This window comes from Panthera leo, chromosome B3 (genome assembly GCF_018350215.1).
Source record: "Panthera leo isolate Ple1 chromosome B3, P.leo_Ple1_pat1.1, whole genome shotgun sequence".
NCBI lineage: Eukaryota > Metazoa > Chordata > Mammalia > Carnivora > Felidae > Panthera > Panthera leo.
In genome coordinates, this window is record NC_056684.1 from 1,329,602 (window position 1) to 1,347,033 (window position 17,432).

At 53.6% G+C, this 17,432-nt stretch overlaps 1 protein-coding gene and 1 long non-coding RNA gene across 3 annotated transcripts in view; both read right to left on the minus strand.

Annotated features, from left to right (window-relative positions):
• The window catches only part of BCL2A1 (BCL2 related protein A1), a 59,987-nt gene that overhangs the window by 27,176 nt on the left and 15,379 nt on the right, over positions 1-17,432 (minus strand). The gene's annotated exons all lie outside the window — the stretch shown is intronic.
• Positions 1,793-11,835, minus strand: LOC122221509. Of its 2 annotated transcripts, none has more exons than XR_006203264.1 (3): positions 11,787-11,835; positions 7,596-7,799; positions 1,793-1,814 (listed from the first exon to the last, which is right to left on the minus strand). It is a non-coding gene; the product is annotated as an uncharacterized LOC122221509 (long non-coding RNA). The 2 variants fall into 2 exon arrangements; XR_006203263.1 differs by lacking the exon at positions 1,793-1,814 and adding an exon at positions 7,077-7,229.

The window sequence follows — 17,432 nt, forward strand, 5'->3', positions numbered from 1 at the left end:
TGTGTGGAATTGAGTCCTGGTGACGGGCGCAGGGCGCTGCGGGAGCACGGAGCGCGCTGAGGTAAGTTTTGTTAGGTGCGTTTACCGCACAAAAGTTAGCGTGACCAAATGTGGGCGAGAAGGGTAACGGCCGGGATTGTGCGTCGCTGGCCAGACTGTAACACGGCGTGGCCACTCTGGAAGGCAAGCTGGGCGCTTTCCTTCGACGGAAAAGGGCACACGGCTCGCGTTCCCACTCCGCCGTGTGCACTCAAGAGGAACGACGGCGTGTTTCCACGAAGTTTCGTAAAGAACATTCACAGCGGCTTTTTCCATGACGGCCCCAAACCAGACACGGCGCGGGGGTCCTACTGAATAAACAAACTGGAGTCCACAGACCCATGGAGTACCGATCAGGGATAAAAAAGGATGGTCGGCTGAGCCAGTTAACGACGTGGATGGATGTCAAAAACATTAAGTGAACAAAGCCTTCCAGGAAAGGGAAATGCCGTATCATGCAACGCACAGTTTTCACTGTAAAAAACAACAACGGAAAAATTGTCTCAGAAGAGCAGAAGTACGGAGTGATGGTAACACTGGGGTGACAGCAGTGGGGTCTGGGTTACTACGCATTGGTCGAAATTGAGCACAGGTGCACGTGTCAGGAGGAATCTCGTGTGCACTTGACCGTCTGTAAATTCTACGTCGAAAGGAAAAACTCTAAGCAAACACTGAATTCTAGTTCATAACATGCAAGCTGCACCATAGGGAAGGAGTGCACTGGGGTCTCCAGTCTACTGGAAACAAAATGGGTTCGTCGTAGCCAGAGGGACAACACGACGGACAGCTGCGTGACAAAGTTAACAACAGCACGCACACACTTGCTCCCGTTTCCCTTAAAATGCTCTCGATTCTGTGTACACTTGGGATTTTTCATAATAAAATGTTAGGAGGGAAGATCCTCTGACCCAGCAATTCCACCCAAAGTATTTACGAAGGAAAAATGAAAACGTATATCCACAAAAAGGTCATCTGCAAGGCCGTTCGTAACAGCTTTATTCGTTTCAGCCCAACGTGGCAAACATCCCAGATGTCCACCAACAGAGAAATGCACGGAGCGTGGTGTATCTGTACGACTTAAGCCAGTCAGCAATAAGAGCGATCGACGGCTGGTACACGCAGAGGAGCTTCACAGACATTCGCCGAGAGAGAGAGAAGCGGGACGTGCGGGAGTTCGGAGGGCGCCTGGGTGGCTCAGTCGGTCGAGTGTCCGACTCTTGATTTCAGCTCGGGTTATGACCTCACGGTTCGTGAGTTCAAGCCCTGCATCGGGCTCCGCGCTGATAGCACAGAGCCTGCTCGGGATTCTCTCTCTCTCCCTCTCTCTCTGCCCCACCTCCGCTCGCACTGTCTCTCTCTCTCTCTCAAGATGAATAAGTAAACTTGAAAACAAACAAAGAAGAGTCTGACAATACCAAGTGTTGGTGGGGACGTGGTCTTTGGGGCGTAAACTGGTACAGTCACCGTGGGAAAGGTCTGGTGCTCTCCACCATCAACACCACGACCCGGCCGTCCCGCTCCTAGGTATGCAGCAAACACCCAAGAGAGACCCGTGCTCTGCCCACCAGAACACATGTGCAAGAATGTTCACAGCAACGCATCCGTAGAGCCCGAGACCGGAGTCTGAGGCTCAGAAGTCCAGCCACGAGACAAAAGAGGAACAAGCAGAACGGTGTTTGTCTTGGGGGAGGGGGCCGTACCTGACCGGACACGGAAGCCGTCTGGTTCGCCAGAAATACCTATCTGGAGCCGAGTGTGCTGACCGGAGCGTATACCTGTGTGAAAATTCACCGGGCTGCACAGTTAAGCTCGCACGCTTTACACACTTTACATGTGATACACCTCGATTTAAAACAGTTTTCAGGGGCGCCTGGGTGGCTCGGTCAGGTGAGCATCCGACTCTCAATTTCAGTTCAGGTCATGATCCCAGGGGTGTGGGATCGAGCCCCGTGTTGGGCTCCACACCGAGCGTGGAGCCTGCCTGGGACTGTCTCTCTCTCCTTCTCTCTCTGCTGCTCCCTCACTCGTGCACAATCTCTCCCTCTCTTTCTCTCTCTCTCTCTCTCCCCAAATTAAAAAAAAAAAAGATCTGATAGAATGTCTCTAAAAATGTGATGCGGAAGAACATATCATAAAAAATAAAATAGTTTTTAAAAGCTCCTACTAGATACTATCAATAATGTATTCATGACAAATACTTTTTAAAAATTTTTTTAAAAAATTTTTTATGTTTATTTCTGAGACAGAGAGAGACGGAGCACGAATGGGGGAGGGGCAGAGAGAGAGGGACACACAGAATCCGAAGCAGGCTCCAGGCTCCGAGCTGTCAGCCCAGAGCCCGACACGGGGCTCGAACTCACAAACCGCGAGATCATGACCTGAGCCGAAGTTGGTCACTCAACCGACTGAGCCACCCAGGCGCCCCATGACAAATGCTTCTTAAACAGGACATCAAGGCACTACCAATAAGGAAAAGATGGATACATCTGACTACATAATAATTAAGCACGACTCTTCATCAAAGGATCTGTTAAGGGAATGACGGGCCTGAGTGGTGATGTTTGCAATACTGGTAACGCAGAGCATCATATCCGTGTTACACAGACAACCGATTACACGCGTATATGCACACCTTACACACGTACGTATAATAAAATGCTTATATATATAGATGCATGTGTATACACGTATAAGCATAAAATAGAAGTATATTTTATCATACGCGCCTTATGTATATGTACATGTATAAAATACGTGTATGTTTTCCGTACATACGTATATACGTATACAGGTGCAGAATATGGAAAGAAAAGGACAGCACGCACAGCAAAAAATGAGCAAGAGCCTAACCGTCAGGGAAACGCTGGGTGAGGCCACTCACGCCCCCCAGAGTGCCTAAAACGTAAAAGGCCCACAGCGCCAAGTGTTGGTAGGTGCAGACAGCGGCGGCTGACTGGTTTGCGGACGTGTCAGACCCTGAACCCAAGAATCCCACCCCGAGGCCCACACCCGGCGGGACGCCCGTACACGCCGAGCGGGAGACTGGCTCCGGGCTCACAGCGGCAGCATTCCTAACTGCCGGAAACTAGAAACGATTCCATGTCAAGCACCGTAGAATAGGTCAGAAACAGGGGGGTCTGTCTACACAACCGGAATCTACACAGCGGTCTACGCGAACCGCCACAGCCACGCGCAGCGACCCAGATGAGTCTCACAAACGCAAAACTGAGCCAAAGACACAAAACACAAGGGTGCACGCTGTGCGAGTCCATTTACAAACGGTTCAAAACAGGCGACCGTAAGCCGTAGAACTCAGGCTGGCAATCCTGTGTGGTGAAAGGAAAAAAGCCGGGAAGAAATTTCCCTAAAAGTCGGCATGATGGAGACGACTGTAGTCAGAGAAGGCTCTGGGGGAAGGGAAGCGGAGGGGGGAGAAGGCCCGGAACGTTCCATCTCCTGCGCTGATTGCTGGTTGCTTGGATATCTGCTTCATAATAATTTACAGAACCGGGAATATATGTTTTCTACGCTTTTCTGAGGGAGTGTTACATTTCACAGTATTTTTTAGTATTTTTTTATTTGAAAACATTTTTTTAATGTTTATTTTTGAGAGAGACAGAGCATGAGCAGGGGAGGGGCAGAGAGAGAGAGGGAGACACAGAATCCGATGCAGGTTCCAGGCTCCCAGCTGTCAGCACAGAGCCTGACGCGGGGCTTGAACTCACCGGCCGTGAGATCATGACCTGAGCTGAAGTCAGACGCTCAACCGACTGGGCCACCCAGGCGCCCCTCACAATATATTTTTTAGAAGAGGCTTAAAAATTACCGGGTCGGGGTGCGGGGCAGAAAATATGTTGGTCCTCCCGGGCAGCGCGGGGGAAGCAGGAGAGTCACAGCCGGGAGAAGGGCATCAGAGGCCGAGGATCCAGGCCCGGTGGGGGCGGGACGGCCGGCTGCTGGCCCCGCAGCAAAGAGGGGGGTGACACCAGGAGGAGAATTCCAGGCCAGTTGTGAAGGCCCGTGAGCCACCACGCGAGGCCCTGAGCTGTGCCCAACGCGGGCACCCAGCCCAGAGGGCAAAGGTGTTCACCCCCGCGCGCGCCGCCTCTGCAGGAGGAAGGGACGCCCCTTCTATTTTGCACAAAGCTCCACCTCCTGGAGGGGGCAGCATTTCCCAAATCACTTTTTCCTGTAACTTTCAAGTTAAAAATATAAATATACTTACTGTAGGGACCCGGGACTTTATCCCGGAGACGTGCGCGCTGGCAACGTCAGACTCGAGCAACGCTTCCTTCCGCCCCGATCGGAGGGCCCCCAGGGGGCGCCACTACCAGGTCTCTGGCTTCTCCGCCCCGCCCCCAACCGTCCCGCCCCGCACCCCCACCCAGTGCCGGGCAGCCCCGAGAGCGCGCTCTGCCTGGTGAGGGTCCCTCACGCGTCCCCGGCGGACTGGCTCCACGCCCCCACGGCAGTCGGCACTGAGTCCGCGCCAAGGCTGGCAAAGGCTTGAAGACATTTAGGGCCGTTGGCAACAGGACCAGGTGATGTCGTGGGTGGGGCAGGTCCCGGCGGCTGCCAAGCGTGAAAAGGCCAGACCGTTCAGGGCTTCTGCCAGGTGGGCCCGGGGACGGTGGCCCCAAGAGGGACAGCAGAGGGGCACGCCGGTGTGCCAGAGGCCTGGGGCGGTCGGTGCCTTCCCCTCCTCCCCTGCACCTCGGCCCCTCAGCACGGACTTCCCGGACTGGCTGAACCCCTCGGAAGGCTTCGTCTCTCCGTCTCCCGTCATTAGATGAGCAAGGAGTGTAAACAAACACCCTTCAAAGTGGCTGGAAGGTGAGCACACACCTAGGGGCAGGAGCCGGTAGTGTTCACCATTGTCTAGAGCGTGTCAGCAACCGCCAGGCTCCCTGCTGACTTCCTTCCCAGACTGGGAAGGCTTGGGGGCCCCAGGGGCCTCGAGGGGCTTCAGAACAAGGCGGTCTGGCGGCTGATCCCATATTCCAGAGTCCCTGTGTCACAGGGACCTGACTCTGCCTGGGCCCCAGCTCTCCTAGAACCCGTGTCCTGCCTGGGCCTCAGGTAGTGCCGGGTCCCACCTTCCTCCCTGTGCTAAAGCCCCCGTGAGGACTTGGGCGGTTTCTTGTGGGCTCTCCTGGGCCAAAGATGACGCCCTGGCTTTGTCTTTGCTTTTGGCCTTCATCCCGACTGAATACAAGCAAAACGTAGAACAACAGACACTCGAATCCAGCCGCACAGCCAACACGGCCCATGGCGCATGACGTCCTCTTCCGTCCCTGCCAGTGCCTCCCGCCCCTGCTCTCGGGGCGTGGATATTGGTGTGATGTGAGTACATGAAGCTGTGATGTTGGCAGGGAGGCACGTGAGGACATGTATGGAGACAAGTGTCCCCAGTCCACACTGTGCCACCGTTCCCAGGGCCGGCCCCTCCTCCTGGCAACACCGTCTCCGGTCTCCACGGCAGGTGCCCTGTGGGCGCATCCAGCTGCAGGCTCTGGACCCTTTCCACCTGCTACATCCGCTCGGACATCACTGTGCCACACTCAGTCGTGTTTCGGGGAAACCCGGTTCAAAACTGGTAACTCTGGTTCAAAAGCTGGGCCTCCCTAACTTGACGCCCTGAAACGTTCTGCGTGACATTGAGGAAAATGAGGCATAAGTGGCTCAAAATGGAACTCGGTCACTTATAATTACTATGTAATAAAAAGATCATTTGAAACGATTAAGTAAAAAAAAAAAAAATTGCCCACTTTGAGAGTTAGAGATCATCCATTAAGGATGAATCTTGGTGAAGCATATGGGTTATGATGGCCTGGGGTCTCGCATCAACCTCACCAAAGGGGAGTCAAATGGAAAGTTCACCTTTAGCTTCAAACTTTAGCAAACCCTTGAATTCAGGAGTGTTCTCATTAGCTCACGTCTCTCATTTCGAGCCTTCGAGCACCATTACAACTAATTGCCTGCTGACTTTGAACCTCTTGAAAGCTTTCTTTAAAAAACCTTTCGATCCTTGGAGACAGCAGTATTTTAATTATACTTAATAATTTTTCAGTGCCCATTTTCCAGTCTTTTCTCTGTTACATCGACTATTTACTAGCAAACGCGTAGACACGGCTGTTCTGCCTCTGATGAATCAGCGAGGTACTGTTCTGGCACTGTGATAGTCTCCACACGTACAGGTTTTCCTCGTGACTTAAAAAAGCGAAGTGGGAAAAAAATTTTGTCTCTTTGAGCAATCTTTGGAAACACGTTCAGTCTGGACAGTGTTCGCGCATCATGACAGGGCGTGGCCCGCGGCTGCACCTTCCAGAATGGAGGCGCAGAGCCCCTCATCCCTCCCCGCCGTGAGCCTGCGGGCCTGAGCAGGCAGGTGGTGGGGTTCCGAAGGACGTCCTCCCCCACCGCCCGAGCTGGGGGACAGGAGGGGCCAATGGACAGATGGCATAAAAAGGCTGGAGGTGGAGGAAGGGACAGGGCGTGCTGACAGGAGGGGCTGCCCGGGACTGAGGGAGGCCCCGAGCAGGGACGGAAATGGACTTCAGATCGTGGGAGGCAGGAGGCCGGACCCCAAAAGAATGTTCTAGGAGCAGTTCAAGAAGCAAGATCAGAGGCGTCGGGCCTCCCTACTCTGTCTGTGGTATGCGCTCTGCATTTTTGTGTGCCAGGGAATGCTGCTGCAAACTGGTGGAACCAGAAGTGTAGGTGGGTTCCCTCCAGGGGGTGGTGGAACAGCTCACTGGGGCAGAAGCCTCAGTGATTCTCCAGTGAGGGTGCCATCCTGACATTGGAACCTCCCTCCTAATTGTTTCTCCCTCCCCGGGCCCCCCAAATTCCTACCCACATTTCTTTGCCCCATAGGAACCAAAGACCTTATTCTCTCATTTTTTCTTACAATAGCCCTGGAGTTCCTATCAGAAAAGCATGATCACAAAGAAGCCAGAAGGTCTCATAAACCATTAAAAAAAACCCTGATAAACTGGGCCCCACTGAAATTAAAATGTGCAAAGGACGCTGTTAAGAGAACAAGACGACAAGTCACAGATGGAGAGGGGAAAAAAAATTGCAATACATCACATATCTAACAACAGACTTGTACCCAGGATATATAAAGAGCTCTTACCATTCAATAACAACAAGTCGACCGGCCCACCCCTCAACACCCACTAGAACACCTGCAACACAAGAGACAAAGCAGACTGAGCGCAGGTATGGCGAGGACGTGGGACAACTGCGTTCACAGGGCCGGCGGGAAGGAGAGAACAAAGTAGGGCAGTGTGAACCTGCAACCTCAAAATTCCACGGTTGTATTTTGCTCAAGAGAGACAAAAATATATCCACCCAAGGAAGTGTGCTCAAATGCTCATGGCAGCTTCATTCACAACTGCCCCAAGCAGGACACAACCTAACGACCCCATCAGGGGGCCGGATACACAGAATGGCGCATCTGTGCCAAGGAATGCGTTACTAATACGCGCAACCCCGGGGGACGTTTTTAAAACATTATGCTAAGTGTAAGAAGCCAGACACCAAAAAATTACCTGCCATATGATTCTATTCACAGAACATTCTTGAATAGGCAAAGCCGATCTCGTAACCGGAAAGCACGCACATGGGTGGTTTCCCGGGGCCCGGAACCGACTGCAAAGGGCACGGGGAACTTTCTGAGGCGATGGAAACATTCTATATCCTGATCGTGTTGGCTGGCAGTTACATGGTGTTGACACTTGTGAAAACCCACTGAACTGGAAAAAAAAAAAAAAAAACCCACAGCAAATTATACACTTTAAATGGGTGCATTTTATTGTATGTAAATTTCACCTCCGTAAATGTGCTTTTTAAAAAAACAGCCAGCTTCATTTCTCGGGCAACAGAAAAATTAGTTCACCGTGCAAGGGCTGGCAGGGGGGACGGTAGCTTGGCGGGGCAGGGGGGGGTGTCTGTGTTTTAAAAACAGGATTACCAGGGGGCGCCTGAGTGGCTCAGTCGGTTGAGCAACCAACTTTGGCTCAGGTCGTGATCTCATGGTTTGTGAGTTCGAGCCCCGCGTCGGGCTCTGTGCTGACAGCTCGGAGCCTGGAGCTGCTTTACAGTCTGTGTCTCCCTCTCTCCCTGACCCTCCCCCGCTTGCACTCTGTCGGGCTCTCAAAAATAAATAAAAACATTAAAGAAAATAAATAAATAATAAATGACCCCGATGACCTGATTTGTACTCCCTGGAGAGAACATGTCGTATTGGTCCTGGAAGTAGTTCTACCCTGCCTCCCCACTCCCCAAAGAGGGGACATGACTCTTTCAAGGAGCGTTAAAGAGGGGGAAAGGAGAAAATTCGTTATCTTGTTACCCTTCTGCAGGAGTCATGGCAGCTGAGGGCAGCTCCGGGCAAGGTCCCAGGTCCAGGGCAGGGAGAGGTGCTGGGCCAGAGATGCCTTCACAATGTCCACTGGCAGTGCTCACCCCCCCCGGGAGGGAAGCTGGGGCAGGGGCTGGGCCTGGGGCTCGTCTGGGCAGGGCCGGTTACGGTTACGAGGAGAGACCCGGGCTGTCTGGACCACAAGCCCCACCGAGGTCTAGACGGCAGCTGCACGGCGGCCTCCACCCCTCCCTCTCCACCACCCCTACACCCAGCCAAGGCCACAAACTTCAGACACAGTTCAGACTCACCCCTTTCCCTGACCTCTTGCGCCCCCGTTCCCCAGCGCCCTGCACTCTGCCCCCTGGTGCCCGTGGCTTTTTTTTTTTTTTTTTTTTTTTGAGAGAAAGGACACAAATGAGGGAGAGGCAGAGAGAGAGAAGCAGGACTCCAATATGGGACTCAGACTCAGGAACCATGAGATCATGATCTGAGCCCAAGTCAGATGCTTAACCAACAGAGCCCCCAGGCGCCCCCAAGTGGTCTTTTAAAAAGTAAACTAGACATCTCTCTACAGACCCTTCAAAGGTGTGGGGTTACTTTTAGGAAGAATTCCAAAGTCCTTAAGATGCCCTTTGAGCTTCCTGCCAGCCTCACAGGAGGTCTGAGGCCTGCGCCTTCTCACGCAGGGTGCGCTGGCCACCCCATGCCTTCTCCTGCCCCAGGGCCTATGGTACATGCTGCTCTGTCTCCTTAGATGTTCTCTCCACTCTTCACCCAGGCCCCCCTTCAGGTTTCAGTTTAGAAGCCACATCCTGCCCCCTTGTGCTCGCACGGCACCCTGTAATCTCTTCCTCTTTTTGTCTAACTTGTATTGTTTAATCATACACTTGTCCGTGTGACCATTTGTTTCACGTCTGCTGCCCCAACCGTACTTCACAAAGGCAGCGACGGTGTCTGATTTGCACATCACTGGGTTCTCGAGGCCTAGAATCATTCCTGACACTTGACAGGCCTAAGGAGATATCCTTTCAATGGATGGATGAATGAACAGAGGAGTGTTTTAAAATACAGGCTTAATTATCTGTTAGGTATGGCGAGGCCATCAGATCAGGAGTCAACTGCTATTGAAAACAGTTTGTTATACTCATAGAAGCACCAGGGACGGTCAGGAGGCAGAGGGGATGGGGGGGAAATTGGGGAAGGAACAGGTGAGGCAGGGTGAGAAGGCTGAAGACAGGCTAGTTTGAGTCATCTCAGCCACTTCTGGGGGAACCTGGGGGGCTCAGGCGGTTCAGACTACAGCTCAGGTCATGATCTCACGGTTCGTGGGTTCGGGCCCCGCATTGGGCTCTGTGCTGACAGCTGGGAGCCTGGAGCCTGCTTCGGATTCTGTGTCTCCCTCTCTCTCTGCCCCTCCCCTGCTCACTCTCTGTCTCTGTCTCTCTCAAAAGTAAATGAACATTAAATAAAACTTTTTTAAAAGGTCAGTCCTCTCTGGGCATAATAGGGGCTGTCCTTAGTTGTGTGGTACCTGGTCCTACAGGACAGGCGGACGGTGGCCTGCAGGGTGAGGGCACCACAGAGGAGGGAGATGGGAATGTGGATTCTGAATGTGGTTTGCACTAGAAAGGAGCTCTCCAGGTGCCTTGTTTACTGTCCCCAGGAACAGGCCAACCCTGCGAAGGGCAGTCCCCCCGGTGCCTCAAGACAGCAAGGCATCAGAATTCAGCAAACAGAAGCCGTGATCAACACAAGGGTCAGGCAAGTGCCTGTGGACACACACACACACACACACACACACACACACACACACTCTACACCCAACCAGGGCGTAATAAGATTGCAGACAGCAGCCCCTGGGTCAGGGTTATTGAAAGACGTGCTCAACGTATAGCTCACTAACTTCCTTCTAGAAGCAGAATGGACCCTTCCTCCTTCTCGTCTCCTTTCCACCAGGACTATCAGTGACGGGAACTGGAAGCTGGTATGACTCCCAGAGGGCATGGGCTTCTAGTTTAGAAAAAGACACTCGCTCAGCTGGAGCCAGGGCAGGGGCGCGACCCCAGTCCCCGGGGGAGGGCAGTGGACCTTCCCCAGGCTCAGCGTGCCTCTGAGTGACCAGCACGCATTCCTCCCAGGCGTGGGGCATCGGTCAGATTCTAGGCTGCAGACCACAGGATCCACCCCAGAAAGGTATTTATTAAGGGTTAAAGACAGATCACAGAGTCATTGGAGGGACTAAAGAAACAGACACAGGAATGCGCCTCCAGGAAGGACTCCCAAAACCACAACACAGAGCTGAGCGGCCACGGGACATGCGTGTGTGCGTGGGGAAGGAGCTCCTGAGGCAGGAAGCCAGCCGTCTCCAAGGAGCCACCCTGACCTCGGGGAGTCACCGGCAGCCACCAGCTCGGCAGTGCCTCTGCCGCAGTCCCCGCCACATTCTTCTCTCTGCACAATTCGCCGTCACACGCAGTCCATGGGGTTGGTAGAGAGTAACCCGCATCTTGTACTTTAGGGGAAAGGGAGTCTGGAAATGCCCTTTTTAGCTCCAGCCTCTCCTCGTGGGCTGGTGCCTTCGCTGGGCCTGCCGTCCATCCCTGAAGGACGAGACATGGCTGCTTTTTTAAAACCACGTGAATTGTTGGGGCGCCTGGGTGACTCAGTCGGTTGAGCCTCGGACATCGGCTCAGGTCATGATCTCGCGGTCTGTGAGTTCGAGCCCCACGTCGGGCTCTGTGCTGACGGCTCGGAGCCTGGAGCCTGGTTCACATTCTGTGTCTCCCTCTCTCTCTGACCCTCCCCCGTTCATGCTCTGTCTCTCTCTGTCTCAAAAATAAACAAACATTAAAAAGAAATTTTTAAAAAACCCAAAACACATGAATCGTTGGGCAAAATTCTGTCCTGAACTCTCAGTGGCCGTGGCTCTACCCCCTATGACCCAACCTTCCAGATGCTCAAGGTCTATCTTTCTGGACATTTAAGTTCACTGACCTCTACCCCCTGTGGGCAGATATCCATGGCTTCTTAGAACATAGAACCAACCATGTGCACAAACTCCATGCAGAGACTGGGAGTCTGCAGCTGCTTGTCTGGCCCATAATCCCATTTCCCAGCTGTTAAGGAGCCAGTGCGACCTGCTGGGCCATCCCTAGAGGCCCAGCAGCTGGTCCTGGCTTTCTCTGTCCCTTGAGATGCATTAGAAAGAGGTCTTTGTCACCTAGAAGACACACAGATAAGGAACACCTTGTTTACATCAAGATCCCCACTTTCAGGGCGCCTGGAGGCTCAGTCAGTTGGGCATTTGACTCTTGATTCCGGTTTAGGTCATGACCCCAGGGGCATGGGATTGGGCCCCACGTTGCTCCGCACTGACCTTGGAGCCTGCTTGGGATCGTCTCTCTCTCTCTCTCTCTGTCTGCTCCTCTCCTCTGCTCACGCGTGTTCTCTCTCTCTCTCAACTAAAAAAATAAATAAAAATAAAAATAAATAAAAAGATCCCTGCGTTCAAATCCTGACTCTCCTGTGACATACATGTGCAAACTGGGGCAAGTCGTTTAACCTCTCGAGTTACCGATTTTCTCATCTATAAAACACCGTGTGAACCGGCACGCAGCAGGCTGCATCTCGGGAGCGAGCGCCCGTGAACGTGAGAGCGTGCTGAGGCCGTGCCTGGGTTCCGTGGGCCAGAGTGCCGTGGGGACGCAGGTTGCTGCACTGGGAGGGCGTCACCGACGTCACCCATTTGGTGCCATTGCTCTAGGTAAGTGGGTGTTGTAACTGTCATCATAATGACAGGAGTCTTCTGGGGTGGCCTTGAGACCGCGGAGCTCTGGGGGCGCCCCGGGGGCTCAGTCGGTTGAGCGTCCCGACTCTTGATTTCGGCTCAGGTCGTGATCTCACAGTTTGTGAGTTCGAGCCCCATGTCCGGCTCTGTAGTGGCAGCGTGGAGCCTGCTTGGGATTCTCTCTCTACCCCCCCTTCCCCTCCCCCATGCTCTCTTGCTCTCTCTCAAAAATGAATAAACTTAAAAAAAAAAAGACTACAGAACTCTGTCGTTAAAGAAGAACGAGAAAGTCACCATGAAAGACACCACGGCTTGAAGAAAAGACGGATTTATCTTCTTGGACTAGGAGTTGATTTCCCAAAGGGCAAACCCCCAGGCAGGGCCTTTGGGCGGGGAGGGGTGGGGGGGAGACCAGGAACAGAGGTGCACAGGCAGCTCCTTCCCTGCCTTGTGAGCTCCTAGTCCCTACTCATGTGCGGAGGCTCCAGTCCACGCTGTCTTCCAGCACGGTGACACAGACTCCCAGAGCCACCCTGTCCCCTCCCATGGCTGCAAACGCCTCCAGGGGAGGCTCTGGCCCAAGTCTCCCAAGCTCAGGGCCTCCAACTGGGCCTCCAGCTGCTACCGTATACTTACTCTCGGTCTGTCTGCTCACAAGCAACAGAAAACACCGCTGGCAAATGTACGCAGAAAAACTTTATTTACAAAGGTATTAAGTAGGGGTGCCTGGGTGGCTCAGTCGGTTGAGCGTCTGACTTTGGCTCAGGCCATGATCTCACGGTTCATGAGTTTGAGCCTCGAATAGGGCTCTGTGCTGACAGCTCAGAGCCTGGAGCCTGTTTCAGATTCTGTGCCTCCCTCTCTCTCTCTGTCCCTCCCCCGCTCATTCTCTGTCCCCCCTCTCTCTCTCTCTTAAAAATAAATAAACATTAAAAAATAAAAAGATATTAAGTAGGGGCGCCTGGGTGGCTCAGTCGGTTAAGCATCCACCTTTGGCTCACGTCATGATCTCGCGGTTCGTGGGTTTGAGTCCCGCGTCAGGTCTCTGCTGTCCAGGCAGAACCTGCCTTGGGATTCTGTGTCTCCCCCTCTCTCTCTCAAAAATAAACAAACATTAATAATAATAAAAACAAAAAAATAAACTTCTTTAAAAAAAAAAGGCGAGGGGCGCCTGGGTGGCGCAGTCGGTTAAGCGTCCGACTTCAGCCAGGTCACGATCTCGCGGTCCGTGAGTTCGAGCCCCGCGTCAGGCTCTGGGCTGATGGCTCGGAGCCTGGAGCCTGTTTCCGATTCTGTGTCTCCCTCTCTCTCTGCCCCTCCCCCGTTCATGCTCTGTCTCTCTCTGTCCCAAAAAAAAAAAAAAAAAAAGTTGAAAAAAAAAAATTAAAAAAAAAAAAAAAAAAAAAAAGGCGGTAAGTAGCTCTCAGAGACTCCAGAAGGACAAGCAGACCACACAGCGAACGGTGTCCAAGATCACAGCACAGAACCACCACCAGGGGACCCAGGCACGGTCTCAGGGCCACTGGATAGCGGGCGGGTGGACGCTGCAGCCAGGAGAGCCGCCACCACGGCCTCGGGCGCAGGCTCCCTCATTGGATGGGCTCCGCTGGGCTGCTGGTCAGGGTCCCCGTCGAAGTGTGGGGGTGGCACGCCTGAGTGTCAGAGCCTTGGTCTGGTGTCTGTGCTCCAGACTCCAGGAAGCCTGAGAAAGCAAGTCTGGACCTCTGGCTGTACGGTGTGAGGTAGGCTCTCCTCACGGGTGGTCCTCTGGGGCCGAGAAGCCGGTGAGTGCTCTCCTGTCTCTTCCCCTCAGCTCTGAGGCCCAAGGAGATGGTGGAACCACAAGATGCGAGGACCCTGGGTCCCTAAACCTCTGTGTCAGCACGTCATCAGGCTGAACAGGAAGACGGGTACCGGACTATCACAGGGACCGAAGAGAATGTTTTAAATAAAAGCTCGTATTGCGTTAGGCCGCTGGTCTGGTGGAGTTTCTCTCTCAGGGAAGCTAGTATTATCCTAACTTTCGCAGTGGCCAAAAAGAATTTAAAATGCCCACTTTGTCGCCTCAGCAGGTACCTCCAATTTGGCAGGACATCTTTGTCCCACACCTCCAAACCGGTTCTCTTTTATTTTTTTCATTTTTATTTTTTTACTGTTTATTTATTTTATTTTTGAGAGAGGGAGAGAGCACGTGAGCGGGGAGGGGCAGAGAGACAGGGAGGCAGAGACTCCCAAGCAGGCTCTGCACTGTCAGCAGAGAGCACAACGCGGGGCTCGACCCACAGACTGTGAGATCAGGACCTGAGCCAAAACCAAGAGTTGGACACTTAACTGGCTGAGCCGCCCAGGCACCTCTCTTTCTTACTTTCAGTCTCCCTAGCCTTCAGTCAGAATCCTGGTTGTCACCTTGTGTTCCTCCCTCTGCATTGCTCCTGACATTCAACCAGAGGCCAAATCCTGCAGATTCCTTCCTGTCAATCCTCTCCTCAACTTTCCCACTTCTACTACTCTGGCTTATACATTGATCCTCACCTCCTTCCTTCCCTGACTCCTGGATCAGTCCCCTAATCGGTCCCTGCCTTCACTATGCCTCAGTTCCAGTTCATCCAACTAACCATCCATCCATCCGCCCTTCAATCCATCCATCCATTCAACTGACTGACCATCCATTCAACAATCCATCCATCCATCCACCCACCCTTCCTTCCTTCCTTCCTTCCACCCACTTATCCATCCATCCTTCCATCCACCCACCTATCCATCCTTCTACTCACTCATCCATCCATCCATCCATCCATCCATCCATCCATCCATCCTTCCTTCCATCCATCCACCTACCCACCTATCCATCCATCCATCCACCCACCCACCCACCTATCCATCCTTCCATCCTTCCATCCACCCACTTATCCATCCATCCATCCATCCATCCATCCATCCATCCACCCATCCATCCATCCCTTTCATCTACCCACCTATCCATCCTTCCTTCCATCCACCCACCCACCTATCCATCCTTCCACCCACTCATCCATCCATCCACCCACTTATGCATCCATCCATCCATCCATTCTTCCATCTACCCACTTATCCATCCATCCATCCATCCATCCATCCATCCATCCATCCATTCTTCCATCTACCCACTTATCCATCCATCCATCCATCCATCCATTCATCCCTTTCATCTACCCACCTATCCATCTTTCCTTCCATCCACCCACCCACCTATCCATCCTTCCACCCACTCATCCATCCATCCATCCATCCATCCACCCACTTATGCATCCATCCATCCATCCATCCATCTATCCATCCATCCATCCTTCCATCTACCTACTTATCCATCCATCCATCCATCCATCCATCCATCCATCCATCCATTCATCCCTTTCATCTACCCACCTATCCATCCTTCCTTCCATCCACCCACCCACCTATCCATCCTTCCACCCACTCATCCATCCATCCATCCATCCACCCACTTATGCATCCATCCATCCATCCATCTATCCATCCATCCATCCTTCCATCTACCCACTTATCCATCCATCCATCCATCCATCCATCCATCCATCCAACCTCCATCCATCCATCCAATTTGTATTTATTAAACCATTACCATGTGCTAAACAGTGTAAAAACTGTAACAAATGAGTTTCTACACTGGTGATTGGGAGGACCAACATTAGTGAAATAGTCCCACTAAGAAATACATAATTACAGGTGCTATGAAAGGAAAATGACAGGTTTTTATGAGAGCATCATAATGGGACCTTAAACTGGTCAAGGGGGCAGGGAATCCTCCGCCGAGGAGGTGACCTTTGAACTGAGGTCTAAAGGGTGGAGGCAGTAAACCAGGAAAGGGGTGGAGGGTGGGACCGCGAGGGAGCAGTGGGAGAGGGAGCAGTGAAGCGGGGAGGAGAGGGGCGCGTGTGGGAACCTAAAAGTCCAGTGTTGCACAGGACAAATCTTTTTCATCGTGTATTCCCAGGACTAGCACAGCATCTGGCACATAACGGGTGTTCGGATAGCCTGTGAATGAGCCAATGAATAAACGACTAAGGGAAAGGGTGGGCGAGGGGACAGGCGGACTAGGCACGAAGCCGTAATGCATGGCAGGGTCTACACGCCAGAAATAGGGCTGCAGCTTCCCTGACGCCCTCCCTGACTCCAGGCTTGCCGCGTCCAGCCCCGCTCCAGCCCCGGGGCCACAGTGCTTACGCCCAGCACAGCGCGCAGCACACTGTGTATGACCGACCGCTTATTGTCCCACCCCTCGCCACGATGAGGTCCACAGGAACTTGTCTTGTTTGCCAAGGTGGCCCGCGGAGGAAGCACAGCATACAAATAATTCATGAGCTGGCAGGCTCAGAAGGCAAACGGCAAGCATCAAAGTCGGCGGGGCAGGAGAGGGCGGAGTTGGGAGGAGTGAGCCGGCTGCCAGCGTCGGTGGGCGCGGAAGGGCTGAGAGCTAAGTGGAGCGCACACACGCCCGCGGCGCTGGTGAGTCACGGCGGCAGCCGAGCCCGGAGCCCGCAGAGGTGGGCAAGGACACAGGGGCAGGGGACCCAAGCAGGAGGAGCCACAGGGTGGCTCCACGGCACGGCCACAGCATGCCGCCTGCTCAAGCTTCCGGCTCACACCTGTCCGGTCACGCCACGGCCCCACCCCTGGCACTTCACCGGCACCCCCTGTCCCCTGCATCGTGGCTCTGCACGTCTGTGTGTGTCTCTCTGTGCCGAGTGCCCCCGGGGCACAGGCACCCCTGCGGCGGGGGACTCCCCGTTCTAGAGCCTCTGCGCCCTGCCCAGTGCCGTGGGGAGCCCAGCGCTCCCTCAGTGGGGTGCAGCACGTGGGTGTTGGAGGGACGAACGGCCAGCAAGAAAGGGAGAGGGCACAGGACCCGGCGGGCAGGCCAGCTGGCGGGAGGGGGCCCTCAACAAACAGAACCTTTGCCGGAACTCTAGCAACACCAACCCCACGGATGACCGTGAGGCCGCTTCCTTGCCTGAAACCAGGCTTCCTGCGGTGTCTGTTCCGGTCCCCTGGTCCTGCCTTTTGCAGAATGACCAGCTGCACCGTCTCCGTCTGCCCTTCGGCCCCTGGTCCCTGCAACAGCGAGCCTGCATCTGTGTGCGTTCGCTCCGTAAACATTTACTGAGCGCCTCGGGTGTGCAAGATGCAAAGACACCAGACGGCAGATTCTGCAGGAGAATCCGGTGGGAAAGACGG